Genomic DNA, 17,407 nt, shown 5'->3' on the forward strand with positions numbered 1-17,407 from the left:
CCATAGCTGCCACCCTGAGGAGAAGCCCATTCCTCCCATTCCTACACATATGTTCTTGCTTGATGCTTCACTGAAGGCCAAGAGGTTTCTAACCTGGCCTTTCCCAGTTCCTTCTTACTCAAACCCGTGCCCCAGGGGACAACTTCAAGGTTTCTACCTGGGTGAGCTGGGTGACTACAATGTCACAACCAACCCCAGAGTCACAAGGATAATGTCAATAATTTTACATTTAAAAACTGATTTCCTCAGAACAAACCAATGAAGCAGGAAAAGTGAAAGTATTTCCTCCCACTTTACAAATAAAGAAACTGAGACTCAGTAAGGTGAAATAATTTACCCAAGGTCATACAATAAGTGGCGGAGCTAAAGCTCAAACCTAGGTCTTCTAACTCCGTATTCTGTGCTCTTTGCATCAAATCGTGCTGCCTTTCTCGGATTCTGCTGGTGTCCCATTCCACTTTTCTCCTCCTCCTTTGTTTTTCTTTCCCTGGATCTTCCCACTGACATGGCAGAGTGGAAAGAGCACTGGATTTGGAGTCAGAGTATGTGGGTTTGAATCCTGATTTAACTACTTATTGCCTGCGTGGCATTGGGCGAGTTACTTAATGTCTCTGGGCCTCGCTTTCCATGTATAAAATAAGGACATTGGGCTAGATGAATTCTGAGGTCCTTGTCAATGATATGTCCCATGAACGCCCCCCTGGGCAGGGGATATGTCTGATTCTGTATTCTACACAGCAGTTAGCTGACTACTGATGTTCAACAAATGTTTAACTATAAACAAAAACAACACAACAGCAAAAGTAATGACCTCCTGGCTGGTTCTGCTTTTCTTGGCAGGGTAATATTCCTGCTGCACCAACACGACAAAGCCCAACTGTCACTGCACTGTCCCCAAAGAACGAAGCTCTCAACACAATCCTTTCCCCTCTCTGTGTCTCAGTTTTCTCATCAGTAAAATGAGTAAGTTGAACTAGATAATTTCTAAGGTCCCTTCTAGCTTTGATCTTCTACAGTCATGGCCAGCTCTGACATTCTATGGCCAAAGGTCATGGACAGCTCTAAGAGTTAGAGTCTAAGGTACCTTGCTCCATATCCACTTTTGTAAAATAGGAAATGCAGAATCCTGAAGTCAGAGAGCACACAGCAGAAAAAATGACATGTAGGACCACTTGCAAATGAGGCACGTCAAATATATTTCAGAATGCCTTTCATTCAAAAAGAGGTTGAGTGGGGCACGTAAAAAGGATGATGAAATGTTCAGCCTAAAGACTGGATCTCATAAGACCACAAACAGCTAACTGGGAATGGACAGAAGACTTGATGGAGTGAACCAGTGGTATGGCTATTTGAACAGAGATAGAAATGTCCAGTGTGGTATCAGTACTGGTCACATCATAACAAAGAGATTTTATCACGTCCTCTTTCCAAACCTGGAACATAATGGAGTTTGTATGGTTCTATTCTGATCCTTATCACAGAGTGTGTAGAAATTTTAGTAATTTAGGGATCCAGGATTTCATTGTTGTGGGTATTGCCTGAACTTCTGCAGACTGTAAGCTATCTATAATATTGGAGATAGTCTTTGATAACTGTTTGATAATGTTGTGGCAGAAGAATCTCATTGTCCCAATGGTGCATTTGGGAACGAACTTAGACTAGTCCTCAAATGACTGACACACTATTTACTGCCCAATCTGTACCCTGAGCTTTTCCAGAACTAGTGTTCCATTGGCATAGCCTTTAAGAACCCACGATTGCCTTTATACCACGATGAAGCAAGGGAATAAGACTTTAATGGACGGGAGTGACAAAATGGATTTTTAATTTTTCAATAATACGCACTTCTTTAGAGAGAGATTGAGAGAGACAAATGAGGGTTCACTCCTTGTAGAAATATAAAATAAAAATATTTTAAGACTCAGTTCCTTATATGAGCCCATTTACTGAGTATATATATATTTCAAGAGTGCTTCTTAACTGGGCAAACTTGGAAAAACTGATTAGTCTCTTCTTCAGGACAGAATGAGGGAAAACAAAATTCACCACTTCTATTCTCTCCAAGAACACAAGTATGCTGCTTAGCAACCCCATAGGAAGGCTACTCACTTCAAGTACTTCTGGTTAGTGGAACCAAAGAATTTCCTTTATTTCTTGGCACTTGAAACAAATATTCAAAGTAAAGAAAATCCCCTGGCCAGTGACCAGTGTTATTATTGTGATTACTCTGGATGCTGGCTTTTTATATGCCTTTGTGACTTGAGGTATTGGCCACTCACACAATAAACAATATATAGTCTACTGCAAAAATTCTGATCTAAATCACAACTCCACGCTAATGGGGAATGAGCTCTGATGAAGCTGTGGAGTGGGAGAATTACCACTGTCAAAGACGCAGAAAAGATTCTCCCACTCTCCACTTCTTCCACCAGAGAGAAGACTGAAAGGGAATATGAAGAGAATGGGTTGGCATGGGGGACAAGGTCAGTAGAGCTGAATATATGGGAGAATGAGTTGAAAAAGCTATGGGCAAAGGATAGGGAACTATTATAGTCCTAGGGTCAAGGAATGGCTACAAGGGAGCAGATAGACATGAAAGCCCAGAGATATATGATGAGGCAGGAACTCTTAGAGATAGTAGATCTATTGTAAAATAAAAAGAGAATTATTATTAGGGAAACCAGACTTGCCTATCACCTAGAAGTGGTAAGCAGGATGAATCTCAGAGTTGGGAAGGACCTCAGAAGAGTACAACCTGTATCCTCTACCACATCCAGCCTCACAAGAAAGTTCATTCCCTCTCAAGGTTCTTGGAACATTTGATTCATACAGGACACAGAGGAAGATCATCATAGCCTCTGTTCAGTGACCCACTTTAACATCAAGAAGGCATAAAATGGAGATATGTATATTTATCAAAGGTATTTGCTTCTGTCATGAATGATGTCTTACAAACATCCAAAAGGAAGAGGATGATGACCCTTACGTGACTTTTAGATCTTCTTGTTTGTGAATACTGTTCGGATGGCACTGAGCTCCAGAACATGAAAGGATCCCCATGATGAAATATAAGATTACCCAATAATCTATATAGAACCAATTGAATGGATGTAAAATGCCTATTGACTAAATTGTGACATACCTATGAGCGGTCAGCTTGTTGAATCAAGACATCAGTGCATAGCTGGGCAGCAGACAGATGCATTACAGATAATCAATGAACTGAACAGCAGAAAGAGAGTAGGCTAGCATTTAGGAAATTGCACAGTACTTATAATAATTATGTGTGTACGTGTAAAACATGGTACTACAGAATATTTTCAGTGATCGCCTACAATCCACAAATGGAATGAGGGATTTTTTTTTTCCTCCAGGATCTATAATTTCATTGGTGCAGAGAGCACCCAAGGGGGAAACTTATCACTACCAATGGCAACTGTTCTAGAGTTTGTAGCCTTAATGGAATTACCTAGGGGTTACTGAGAGGTAGAATGACTTGCTTCAAGTCATAGAACTAGCATGTCAAAGATGGCCTAGAACCTGGGTCTTCTTGACTTTGAGGCCTACTCTGTAACCACTGTGCTATATTGCCTCTCATGTCTAAGTGATATATCATCTAGGTCTAAAAAATGTGCAGTTAGAAAAGGAGGTGAGACAGTCATGAAATACAAGTGAAGGATAACGGATGTCTAGCCCAAATGCTCCATTTGTCAAATGACAAAAGATGTAGAAAAAAACCTCTGATACATAAGGTGGTTGGTTTCTCGCTGCAGGATCTATGAAACAACAAAAGACAAACATCACATGAGAGAAGAAGGCATGGATGAGCTGCAATCTGAACTAGTGAAAGAAGTGCACATTGGTGAGGTCACAGCCACTGGAGTCCAACACTTCTGCAAATAACATAAGGATTATTAGCCTCATTTTACATAGGAAGAAACTGAACCATGAGAAATCAAATCATTTGTTCAAAGCCTCACTGGAAATTAGTAGCAGGATTTGGATTGTTTTATGTCTGGCTGCCACTCTATGAAGCCACGTCCCCCTCATCCTCACAGGGCTTCAGTCTGAAGGGAGGTACTGGGGTGAGTGCCATATGGCTAATGCCTACTTCGGACCTTACAGGTAAGCTAGCTTCCAGGGCCCAAGGAGCCAGTCTAATTCACCAATACTTTCTGAATTCCATAGGTCTCTGTAGCTGTGTCCAAGAGGCTATATATATTCTGGTTCTGAGGCAGTGAGAAGGCTGGGAATGCAGAAGGGAAGCTGCTAAGGGGACACACTACAGATCTGGGGGTGGAAGCCATGAAGCCATGTGTAACAGCTTCAATACAACTCCAGAAGGCATCCACAGCTCAAACTATCTCCTTCTTTGAATGAGACTTAGTGCTTGTTCAGGCCCTAAGCACTTGGTTACAAAAGTCACTTAGAAAGCAGGAGAAAACGAGAAGGAGCAAGACCTCTCTGCTCATACTGATCCAATGGGAGATGGGGGCTAGAATGAATTTTCTGGGGAATTAAGATTAAATTTCCCCTGAAACTATATTTCTTCCTTGTGGTCTCAGAGGTCACGGGAGATCCAGGCTAGTGTTAGTGTACTGTAATCAGAGAAACTTTTGAGTAAACAAGGAAAGACAAAGCCTCAATAGGGGCCATGTCCTAGAGTAAATGAAATAATATTATGATGTGACAACAAACAGCTCAATCTAGCTAAGACCACATTCTCTCTTAGATACTCCTGGATCTCTGGCTGAGAGCTGTCCTGGTCATTCTGGCTTAGACCCCACAGAGACTTCAGAGGGCAACTTTATTTTGACTAAAACAATTACCAGTATGGGGAAATGACAAGCTAAAATGTAGATTTCAACAGGAATGCCACCCAACTCTAGAGCATTGCCACACATCAGGAAAATCTAACAAAAGCAGGATGTGGGGGAGGATAGAAAAACATAGCACAAAAATAGAAATCAAGTTAAGACCCACAAATACCCTTTGGCTTCATCAGAGCAGATTACCTCCACGTGAGAGGATAGGATGAGGAGGTGCCAGAAGTAAAGCAACAGAAGGGCAGACCTGGTTTCACCTCCCAAGGGAAAATAAAATAATATTAAGGTCAGCTGTATTGTTAACAGGGACTCAACACAAGCATACCATAATATTTAATTAAGACCTTCTGGCTGGCTCCAGAGGGTCTCAAATGTCTGGGAGAATAGGGGAACTATGGGCAGAGTTTGGGGGCATGCTGTGCCCTTTGGTCCAACTCTTGGGAATTTTGCTTTTCTTGTTTCAGAGACAAGAAAAGGTAAAGTAATTTCTCCCTGTTAAGCAAGGAGCATGCTTTCCTTTACTCACGCCATCTTCACCCACTAGGACCTGAGGGCAAAGTTCTCCCCTGGGGCTGGAGCTTCACACTGCATGACTTCTTTATAGATAAGGACAATTTACAGGGAGACCAGGTGGCCAAATACACTTTTTGCCAAGGCAGTTCTGGAACATGATAGATTTTCACAGGATGTTAGCTTTATAACCTGAGTGAGAAAAGGGTGAAACATGAAAGAACTGCAGGGGGGTGGGTGGAGGGAATCCAAAATCTGGGCATTCCCACCTTCAATATCAAAATGTGTGGTTGCCTAGAGAGCAAGGCAGACTTTGCTAGATTATTCTCTGTGTTATTTTCAATGGTAAAATCCAGGTAAGAGGAGAAAGGAGAGAAAAAGGCCTTCCATACCTCAAAACATCCTTTAAATCTGTTGTAGTCACTCTCTCTGGTGGAAAAATCAATTGTTCTTCTTAACAAGGTATGAAGACTGAATTGTCTAACACAATACATTCCAGCCAAATCCTTCTGGTTCACAAAGGCAGAAAACTTATCTTTTTTTTTTTTTAATCTCATTTGCTTTTCCCTCAAGCAACACTTTACTATTTCCCAGTGCTCCAGACCAAACTTCTGTGATAATCCCTTTTTTGCTGGAGCCTAAGATACAACAGGAAGAGCAGCCATTCTGGTGTCTAGGTCTCTCCCCTGGGTCCCTAGTTTCTGCATGCAGGCTTTGCAAACCATTACTGGGCCTCATTCAGTGTAACCACCATCCTCTCACAGGGAGGATGGGGAAAACTTCGATTGGACAGAGGCAGAACTGTGTGTGGGGCCAGAATGAAGTGCACAGCTGTGACAGACCACCAGCTGTGATAAACCTCCCCAAGCCCAAATTTCAGGCTCCCCAATTAGGCCAAGATGCACTCCTTGGCACTCAAGTCCTGGGAGGCAGGTGTGCAAATCTCTTTCCAGACTGTGACTCCAGGATGTTTGTAGGATTGGTAAAGTTATGGACGGGCCTTGGCATCCCTCATGTCCGAGTTCTGAGTCACTCTCTTCTCTGCTATACATTTCTGGAACATGGGCTAGAGACTCAGTAAATGGACAAAAAGGTAGGAGGAAAGACAGCAAAGAAAAAAAAAAATCAGGAAATAATCTTCAGAGCAAAAAGACTTAAAAAAAAAAAAAGACAACAAATATTTCCTCACACTAAACTACATAGCAAGACAAGTTCACCCCAAAAATACAAATCCACAACTCTCCTGAGATCTTCAACAGGAAATAGACAGCTATGGCTCATGCGAAATATGCAACATCTGACTTTGGCTGTCTACATGGAAGGTGTTCTACTTCCTCACCACCAAATTACCCTAACAAGAAGGATCATAACTTTATAACTAACGTCCTTATTATTATACTGTAGCAAAAGCCTCTAGTGCTGAAATGTTATAATGTGCTATTTTGGTTAGTTCAACAATTTACTTTTGGACCATGTCTATGGAAATAACATCATTATTAATCTGGAACAGAACTAGAAATACATCTGGTCTAGGTGAATAACTCTCCATGGGCTTTACCTGGATGACTTTCCTAAATGCCAATAAATTTTCCCAGTAGCATTATAGACAAAAAATAAAATAAAAAAGGAATTAATCCTGAAAGATCCTTTACCTGGTACAGCCTATGGACATAGCAAATCCTCTAGGGGCTATGGCATGGGCAGTCTCATTATGATCCCCGGTGGAAGTCTCAACCTCTTAAGCATACCTCTTACAACAAAAAATCCAGCCACAACACTGGATTCTATACTAAAGGAAAATTAGATTTTCCCAGTAACCTTCTCTTCTTTAGCTTGGAATTAAAATTGATTTCCTTTTCCACCACCCAATACTGTAAAATGCTATGTGTCCCAAGGGCATTCAATAAATATGAATCAAACTGAGTTTAAAAGGCACTCAGTATCTCCCCGGGGAGAACACAAAAAGGATCCCAAGCTTTCAAAGGACATCACTTATCTTCCTGGAAATTGTGGCTAAGATCAATTGTGAACTAGTGGTCTCCAGTCCTCAGGTGTAGGCCATTTGATGCTCAGTCATCACAGCCAAATTTCACTGAAAACCTACCACACCACGGGAAGAAGATGTGATTTATGTTTGCATAATAAAAAGCGCTGGGAAACTATCAGCTTAGCAAAAACAGCAGTGGCAGTTGGGGCCTTCCCACAATTCCCACAAGGGTCAGGAGAGTCCCAAGAGAAATGAGATGAAAACAGGAAGAACAGGGACTATTGATTATAGGACTAGCATGACTTCCCTCCCTGTGGTCAAACAAAAGATCTTGGTGGTCAACCCCACAGATTATAAAGTTCTAAGACAGAACCATTGCCTTTCAGATTCCCGCTTCCCGGGAGCCAATTTCAGGTTAGGCAGAAATTGGGCAAAGAAAAGAAACACCAAAATCATCCTCTTTCCTCTCCACCATGCCCTTCCTGAAAGAACTGAGCATCCTTATATGAAGAAATGGAAGAACCATGTTCTAAGTTTGGTGCTGCATATATACTGACTTCAGGAGTCAGGAGACATAGGTTCTAGTCCTCTGGAACAACAGTGGTTACACTGAATGAGGCCCAGTAATGGTTTGCAAAACCTGAATGCAGAAGACCAGGAGGGGACCTAGGGACCCAGGAGAGAGACCGAGACACTAGAATGGCTGCTCTTCCTGTTGTATCTTAGGCTTCAGCCAATGGCTGCCAAGTCATTTTCTTCAGTAGGATTCAGTTTTACCAGCCTTCATTCTAACTAATGCCAACTTTCAATTGCCTCAGGACTCACAATCCAGTTTATCAACGTCCCAAGACTCTTTCCAAAATGTTTTGTAAATCTTAAAGTGCCATATAAATGTGGGTTATTATTAGTTCTTCCCATCATTTTTGGCCACCATTTGCCATCTTTACCAGAAGGTAGGGAGGGTAGAGGAGGTAAATGAAAGTTCAATTCCGCTCCTGGTAAGTAAAAAAGCAAAAAAACTGTCTCAAATTTCTAGAAGCACTTTATGAAGTGCTTCATTTGATTCCCCTGGAGTGTATGTAATTTGCTATTTTCATCATTTTACAGAACAGAATGTTGAGGCTCAGAGAGATTAAGGAACTTATTTGATTAGTCATATGGCTTTTAGGTGGTGGATCTAGGATTGAACTCAGATCTTCTGGCATCAAGATTACTGCTCTTTCCACAATCTGCTGTCTTGAATAAGTTAGAAGAAAGAAAAAGTTGACACTATGGGATAAAGCAAGACTTTTGAAGTATTTGTGGCTTTAAATGATCATTGTCACCCATTAACCTGATCAATAAGGATGGGAGAATAGGTTGAGGTTCTTAAATGTGTAGGGAAAATGAACTGGACAACTTTGGTAAAATATCTTAAAAGGAGAACACTTAAAAAGCATGCAAATCTGTCACGTGAAAGCAATGTGAAGACAGGGAATGCAAAGTAGGCTCCCTCAGCTACCATGCAACATATGGTATTCACTATTAAGTTATCAACTTAAATGCACTAATGCTACATGGCCCACTGTGTGCAAGTCAGTGCAGGACAAATTGGCCAATAGTGCCCACAAGACCTCTGAGAGCATGGGAAGCCTGGGAACCTATTCATTAGTTCTTGGCAATCAACACCATAACAAGGTCCATTCCCAGGATGTAGCTGAATTCAAGGCATAGTGCGTTTACTGATCTACTGTAAGAGTTTAAATGTGAAATCATATTATAAAATGGTAATAGTTTGTGGTTGTGTTGAAGTACAAGAAGATCCACACAGTTTTTACAAGTAGTGTGGGAGGTGGGGGAAGAGACTCCTGGCCATGTGAGCAACAAGATAGTGGATGAGGTATTTTCTCTCATGCCCATGACCTCCCAAACCTCTCTAAAACAGAAATTACGTGCCAAAAATAAAGCAATGTCAGCTGTCTCCCTGGTCTGGGACACCCAGAATCCAAAAGAAGGTGAAAAAAAAAAGATTCCTCCTTTAAATTCATTTCACACCCCCTACCTGACCACTCAACATGTGATGAGCAGTAAGGTCACACTAAGTGACCCAAAGATCAGATCAACAGGTTTGCAACAGAACCCATGCCTACAGCCTGATCCCCCCACCCTCTTTCCAAGGCCATGGAGATCTGGGCTGACAGCTATGACAGTATCATTCTCCATTGCAGGACAATGGAGGGAAAGGGGCTGGGCACTTGAAATAGGGCCCAACTTTGTTCTAAAGCCAGTGAGACCTAAACTATAGAAACCAACCCCATAGAACCAGCAAGGCAGCATTCTTACCAGCTGGGGACAGGTTAGAGAACTGGGGAACAGAAAGTGTGGGAGAAGACCCTGGAACAGGACACTGGGTGAGAGAGGACTGTGTGGTGCTTTATCTAGCCTGAGGTAAGAGCCAAGCATCCAGCTGGGGCCAATTTGGACTCCCTTCCACCCTACCACAAGTCATGTGGGACAGAAACTGAGGCTGGTGAACCATGAATTGCTCATTGTTACAGGAGGCTGAGACCTTCTGGATCCAGCCCCCAGGGAACCCACCATCAGAGAGGAAAGAGTCAGAAAGTGAGCAAGAAGGAAAAATAGGGAGGAAAGGCTGAATTACCAACGGTCTTAGGAAGAAGAAAAATCAAAAACCTTGAACTGCTTCAATCAATAGGTAAACTCAACAGCACAAGGAAATATTGTCTGCAGATCTAGTAAATGAGTTCAGGCATCTAAGAATAAATACTTCCAAACTAAGCCCAGTGTGCTCTACCCTGAAAATTTCAGCTGAACCATAAATGAAAAAGGATGGACATTTAATAATAGAGAGGTGTTTGAAACATTCTTAGAAAGAAAACCAAAACCAAAGAGGTTATTTGCTTTTTGAACACCCCAAACACAGAATTGTAGGAGTGAATGAATGCTGAATCCAAGGACAGCAACAGCAACAGAGTAACAGCAGAGAACAGTAAGAGACTTCTTTCTAAATGTACATGAGACAAGGATGAAGGTAGAAGTCAGGAAGAGGGAACAGTGAACAGAATCTGGTGACACCCTGCCTACAGACAGAATCGATGGTTTTTTGTAGGACTACATTATAAAATGGGAGTGGGTACAAAGGGGAAAGGAGATAGGGGCATAGAGGGGAGTGTGTGAGGTGCCCAGATCAAATCAAAGGCTATCAATGAGAAGGTGACCCCTATTGTATCTGAGGAAAAGATCTTGCAGAGGAGAAAGAGGAAAGACTGAAAAGAGGGAAAAAGGACTTGCCTTGGTGGTAGAAGGGGATTCCATTGAAGAGTATTCCTATGGGAGAAGAGTAATATGTTGTGAAAGGAGATGTGGACCTTGTGTTGGGTGATGTCTGGGAGATTTGGTGCTTGAAAAGACAATTTATCCTACCTTGGAAGAGGGTGAGTTGGAACTTCTGGAAGCAAGTGATATCTGGGGGAGTGGGAGGGCATGGACCCAGGGAGGAGATTTTGAGGCAAATGGGGAAAAAAAGTAACCAAGGGCAAAGTATAAATCAGTGATATGCTGTATAATCAGGGATGAGGGTGGGGTGTGTGAGTCTGGCTTTGTTTTAAGAGTAAGGAACAATGAAAAGGGAATCCAAGAGACAACAAGCTCTCTAAGTGGCAGAAACTACATAGAGGGGACAGCCCAGAATAGACAACTCTGCAAGTTTTATTCCATGAAGAATATGAAGAAGAGAGAGGGACTAGATGATTATTGGGGTCATGAAACAAAGAATAAGGTTCCAGAATAGATAGAATGAGAGGATTGATAATTAAGTTAGAGAACTCTTCTCTGGAAAGGGGTGAAAAAAATGAAATTTTTAAAAAAAAACCTAATGAACAGGAATTGAAGAGAAAGAGAAGGAAAGGAAATCTACCTGACTAAATGAGAAAAAAAGGGAAGAATTAAATAACTAGATAAAAGCAGGAAATAAAAAGGAATTAAGAAAAAAAACTCCAAAGGGAAAAGAGTAAAAAAAGCAGGAGGAGAGGATTGGGGGTGAGGGGAAGATAATTAGTAGGCATACAGCCATACTAAAAAAAAAAAAAAAAAAAAGATTAAGCTAAAATAACTGGAGAAACAAGACTGTGTTTACAATGGAAGTGGGGGGGGGGTCTTAACTTGAAACAGCCCAAATATTAGAGATAAACGGAGGAAAATGTAAACCTAACTCTCATAACTTTAAATGTGACTAGATTAAACAATTCAACAAAATGAAAAAGAATAACAGATTGGATAAGAAAAGAAAACCCTGAAATTTGCTGCTTATAAGAAACATCTAACAAACAAAGACATAAGCAAAATAAGACTGAAGGAATGGAAAAATATTTACTATGCATCAAGTGAATTAAAAAATGCAGGAGCTGCAATCTCGCTATCTCACAAAGTAAAAACATTCAAAAATCAGAAGGCATAAACAAGAAACTACACTATGCTAAAAGGAACCACAGCTATCAGTAAAAAAAAAAAAAAAAAAACTTATATGCTCCAAACGTCTTAGCACCCAAATTCATGAAGGAAACATTAACCGATCTACAAGAGGACAAAGACAACACAACAGTGACAATCTTGCTCTCAGTTTGGGATGAAGTCTAGCAGTAAGATAAAGAAAAGGGAAAATATGGAACTGAACAAACTGTTGGCAAAACTAGAGGTAAAAGACTTATGATGTCTTCTAAATGCGATTGCAAAAGAATATACGTATTTCTCAGCACTACGTGTAACTAAAAAAAAGAGCATGTATTAGGGCACAGAGATTGCAAACAGATGTAAAAAAGTAGGAATATTAAATATATTCTTTATAGAATATATTTATATAACACAATAAAAAAAACAGTCAGGGACCACAAACAAAAGACACAGAAGCAAGTGGTGACTTTAAAATGAAATATTAATAATGAGTGGGTCAAAAAACAAATCATGGGAACAATTAATAATTAAGCCAAAGAAAATTATAATGATGAAATAACATACCAAAATTTCTGGGTTGCAGCTAAAGCAGTCCTCAGGGGGAAAAAAATTATATTCCTACAAATATACATTAAGAAAATAGAAAAAGAGAGAATTAATTAACTGAATAAGCATTTTAAAAATTAGAAAGCCAACAAATAAACCTAAAATAGGCACAAGAGGAGTTATTTGAAAGTATAGAAATAAACTGGAAATTTTAAAAAATAGAAATAATAAATAAAAGTAAAAGCTGGTTCTTTGAAAAGACCAAAAATTTTGATAAACCTATTAATTAATTAAATAATCAATCAACCTATTAATGTGATTAAAAAGAAGAGGGCAGAAAATTAAATCAATTAAACAGTAAATGAGTAAGGTGAAATCTCAATAAAACTAGGAGAAATAAAAATGTTCAGAATATATCAAGTGCAGTTATATGCTAACAAAATTGAGAACACAAAAGAAATAGAGGATTACCTTCAAAATTATATAGTATCCAAACTATGAGGAGACACAGAAAGAGATCTTAACCCAATCTTAGAAAAGGAAATAGATCTAGCTGTAAAGGATGTACCAAATAAAAAAACTTTTGGTCCTGATGAATTCACAGGAGAATTCTATCCAACTTTTGAAGAATAATTAGTGCCCATACTTCACAAATTATCATAAAAAAATTGAAAAAAAAAGCACCCTAATAGAATCCTTTTATGAGACAAATATAGTCCTAACACTCAAATCAGGGAAAGAAAAAACACAGAAGGAAAATGATAGGCCAATATCACTAATGAATATTGACTCAAAAATTTATTTTTTTCCCCTTTGTATTTAATATTTTATTTTCCCCAATCTACATGTAAAAACAATTTTTAACATTCTTTTTTTAAAATTCTGAGCCCCAATTCTCTTCCTTTGTCCTGTCCCCCCTCATTAAGAAGGCAAGCAATTTGACACAGGTTATACATGTGCAGCCATGCAAAACATATTTTCATATTTGACTCAAAAATTTTAAACAAAATCCTGTCAAACAGTGATTTATCCAAGAAATTACTCATTATGACCAAATGGGATTTATATCAGAAACGCAAGTTAAACATTAGGAAACCAATCAACATAATTAAATATTAAATATTAAAACAATATTAATAACAAAACATCCCAATCTACATGATTATCTCAAAAGATGCTGAAAAAAATCTTTGACAAAATATAGCACTGTTTCATGCTAAAAACCTTACAAAGTATAGGCATAAAATAAAAAGCATCTATCTAAAACCCAAAACAAGCATCATATGCAATGCGGATACACCAGAACCTTTCACAATAAATACAGGAATGAAACAAGAATCTCTACTTTCCTCACTATTATTTAATATAGTTTTGGAGATGCTAGCAACAACAATGAAACAAAAGAAAAAAATCAAAAGCATAAAGATAAATCAAGATGAGATAAAACTATCTCTATTTGTTGATGATATGACAGCATACTTGGAAAATCCTAAGGAATCAGCAAAATACTAATGCCATTGATGCAGTTAGGTAGAGCAACGGATGGAGTGCTGGACCTGAAGTCAGGAAGACCTGAGTTCAAATCTGACCTGAGACACTTACTAGTTGTGTGACCCCAGGCAAGTCACTTAACCTGTTTGCCTCAGTTTCCTCAATTGTAAAATGGGTATAATAATAGTACCTACCTCTCAGAGTTGCTGTGAGGATCAGATGAGATTACATTCATAAAAAGTGCTTAGCATAGTGTCTGGCATATAGTAGGTATTATAAAAATGCTTATTCCCTTTCCCCAACTGAGAAAATTTCAGCAAAGTTGCAAGTTATTTTATAACTAAAAAAATCAATTGCTTTTCTACGTGAAAAACACAAGAAGCAATAATAGAAGGTGAACCTCATTCCAAAGAACTACAAAATGCATAAAATTTCTGGGGATCAATCTACCACAACACACAAAAGATTTGTATATATTCAATTACAAAGTGCTCTTTAAAAAATAAAAGACAACTTAAATAACTGGAGGAACATTAAACGCTCATGGCTAGAGGATGACAATACTACCAAAGATAATTTTCATTTTTAATGCTATATCAATTAAATTACCAAGGGGATACTTTATAGAACTTCATAAAATAATAACAAAATTCATTTGGAAAAGCAAAAGATCTAGAATATCAAGGGAAATGATGAAAAGAAGTAAGGAAGAAGGGAGAACAGCATTTCCAGACCTCAAACTACATTATAAGGCAGCTATAATATAAAGTATATATTATAAAGCAACTATATTATAAAGTCATCAAAACCATCTGGTATTGGTTAAAAGAGAGATCAATGAACTAGACAAGGGAGAATCAGTAACAATGAAACTCAATAACCCTATAGAAAAAGCTGATACAAGTGGAAAACAAATTGACTAGGGAAAAACTCTTTATCTGATAAAAAGTGCTGGGAAAATTAGAAAATAGTCTAGCAGAAATTAGGCTTAGATCAACACCTTGTACCACATTCCAAATGGATGTGACCTTAATATTAAATATCATATCATAAAAAAAATTAGAACAGAAGTAGATCACAGTTATGGATAGGAGATCAAGAGATAGAAGCAATTACAAAAGATAAAACAGATAACTTTGATTACATGAAACTGAAAAGCTTCTGCAAAGACATTAATACATCTAGGATAGTAAGGGAAGTGGTTAAATGAGGAAAAAATTTTGTGTCAAATTTCTCTGACAAGGGTTTGTTATCCGATATATATAAACAATTAACAAAAATGTATAAAACTAACAGTCATTCTCTCAAAGATAAGTGGTCAAAGGATATGAAAAACAGTTCTGGAAAGAGCTGCAAAGTATTCATGACCACATGAAAGAATTCTCTAAATCACTAATGATAAGATAAATGCAAATCAAAACAACTCTGAGGTTTCACCTCACAACTTGCAAACTGGCAAAGATGACAAAAACTGGCAATAGCCAATGTTGGAGGAGTTACGGAATGACAGATACACTAATACACTGTTGGTGGAGCTATGAAATGGTACAATCATTTTGGAAAGCAATTTGGAATTATGCAAGTAAAGAGACTAAAATTCCATACTCTCTGAACTAGAGACTCCATTACTGGGCTTATACCCCAAGAAAGCCATTGATAAGAAGTCCCCATATACACTAAAATATTCATAGTAGCACTTTTTGTGATAGCAAAGAATTGGAAACAAAGTGGATGTCCACTAACTGGGAAATGGTTAAACATACTGTGATACATTAACGTAACTGTGCTATAAGAAATGATGTGTGTGATGAATACAGAGAAGCATGGAAAGATTTATATAAACTGGTACAGAGTGAAGAAAGCAGAACCAAGAAAACAATACACACAGTAAACACAACGTTAATGGAAAGAACTACCACACACACAAAAATCAAAAGTGAATGTAACAAAATTATAAAGATCAAGCAGGACTCAAAAGAACAGATAGGATAGGACACTCCTAACTCACCACACCTTTTTGGGGGAGGTGGGAAGAGAACAGGTGTTATAAAATGCACATATTTTCAGATCTTTTCAATGTGTTGGCAAATTGTGCTGACGTTTTATCCTCTTTAAAAATACTGTTTGTTACATAAGATGGTTTGCTAGGGGTGGAAGGAAAACAGATACTAGAATAATTATAATGATGTAAGACACAGAGGATATCAATAAAAATTTATTTTAAAAAATAAATTAAAATGGTATGAGGTAGGAAGAATAAGAATGAAAAAAATAGTCTAAGAAATCAAATTTGGCAGTAGGAGAGTAGAGAAATATGGCTAATGAAGCGTGCTTTAAGTAGAAGGAAATCTCCTTCTCATCAAACCACAAAGATTTCAGAAGGTTTCCATAATGGCTTACAAATAAAGACAGGCACGGATGCAAGCACATATGTGACCCTACAGATGAGAAAGGCCTGAAGAGTTTAATAACTGGATTAGATTCAATTCACAATTTTTAAGCAGCAATTACCACAATTATCAATAAATAAGTTGTGATAATAAGGTTTATACCTCAGAAAGCTTTCTGGTTTAATCATACCATCCACATCACTGGGACAGATGAAATAAAGTATACTAAGGGACTTACAGCTAAGTTTTTCAATCAGATGTGTCAGGTGACTATATGACTGACACAAAAGGAAAAGGAAAAGACAGAAACACCACAATTCTAAGTCTTAGAAAGAGTTTGCTTTCCCAAACAAAGTAACATGAGGGAGTTCTATAGAACTAAGTTACTACCAAATCAGCTCCCCCCCCGAATCTTCAGGAAACATCACATTACTGTTCTCCAACTTACGTCTCCTGCCATCTTCCATAATGAATTTGCTTCAAATCCTATAAATTCTCATTTTGTCTCTCTGATAAAATGTGGAAGCTGGGGGGACTTTGGAGACATTTGGCTGGAGCACTGAGAAGTGAAATTCCTTGAAGCATTCACAGGTCTACGTTTGAGGTCAGACTAGAAAATGAAGCTGTAGAAGTCTGGCGATGAAAATGCTGTGTCAGGAACCTGGACAACATACATATCAACATTACAGAAGAGTCAGCGAATACGCTTACAGAATTTTTGATGCAAGGCTCTGAAATGGTACATTCATATGCTGATACTACAAAAAAAAATCAGATCAGTTGTGAGTCATGAGGTTTTTCAGGACACAGAAACACACTTCAAAAGGAAACTGGTCTGTGTCTCCTTGAAAACAAAGGCTAAGCCAAATGGAAAATTGAGGCAATTACTCAATTTAATAAACATTTATTTGGTACCTTGTTCAATACACTGGGCATTAGGTAATGGGGATAACAAAGATGAAACAAGACAGTTCCCGCCCGCAAGGAGCTTACAATCTAATAAGTGTATGAGATATGTACAGAAATAAATACAAGGCGAGTTAGAATAAATTATTACATGCAATGGAGGACAAGTGGGAGCAGAGGAGGGCTTGGATCAGGGAAGGCATTATTAGAGACAGCACCTGAGTTAATCTTGTAAGGAAAGAATGGCTTTCAATAGGCAGAAAGATGTTGGGGGAAAACCATTCCAGGCACAGGAGACAGCA

The 17,407-nt window shown here is 38.6% G+C and overlaps 1 protein-coding gene across 5 annotated transcripts in view; it reads right to left on the reverse strand.

Moving 5' to 3' along the window:
* The window catches only part of LOC114043737 (calpain-15-like), a 98,436-nt gene that overhangs the window by 34,206 nt on the left and 46,823 nt on the right, over positions 1-17,407 (reverse strand). Inside the window, exon 1 of one of the 5 annotated variants that reach the window (XM_027862901.1) lies at positions 16,648-16,711. The exons of 3 other annotated variants lie outside the window; for them this stretch is intronic. The gene's annotated coding sequence lies outside the window, so the exon portion shown is untranslated. Of the gene's footprint in view, positions 1-12,336; positions 12,391-16,647; positions 16,712-17,407 lie in introns of those variants that run through there. One more of the 5 variants, XM_027862903.1, reaches the window with a different exon arrangement.

Source organism: Vombatus ursinus, unplaced genomic scaffold (assembly GCF_900497805.2).
Source record: "Vombatus ursinus unplaced genomic scaffold, bare-nosed wombat genome assembly UNPS02014770.1, whole genome shotgun sequence".
NCBI lineage: Eukaryota > Metazoa > Chordata > Mammalia > Diprotodontia > Vombatidae > Vombatus > Vombatus ursinus.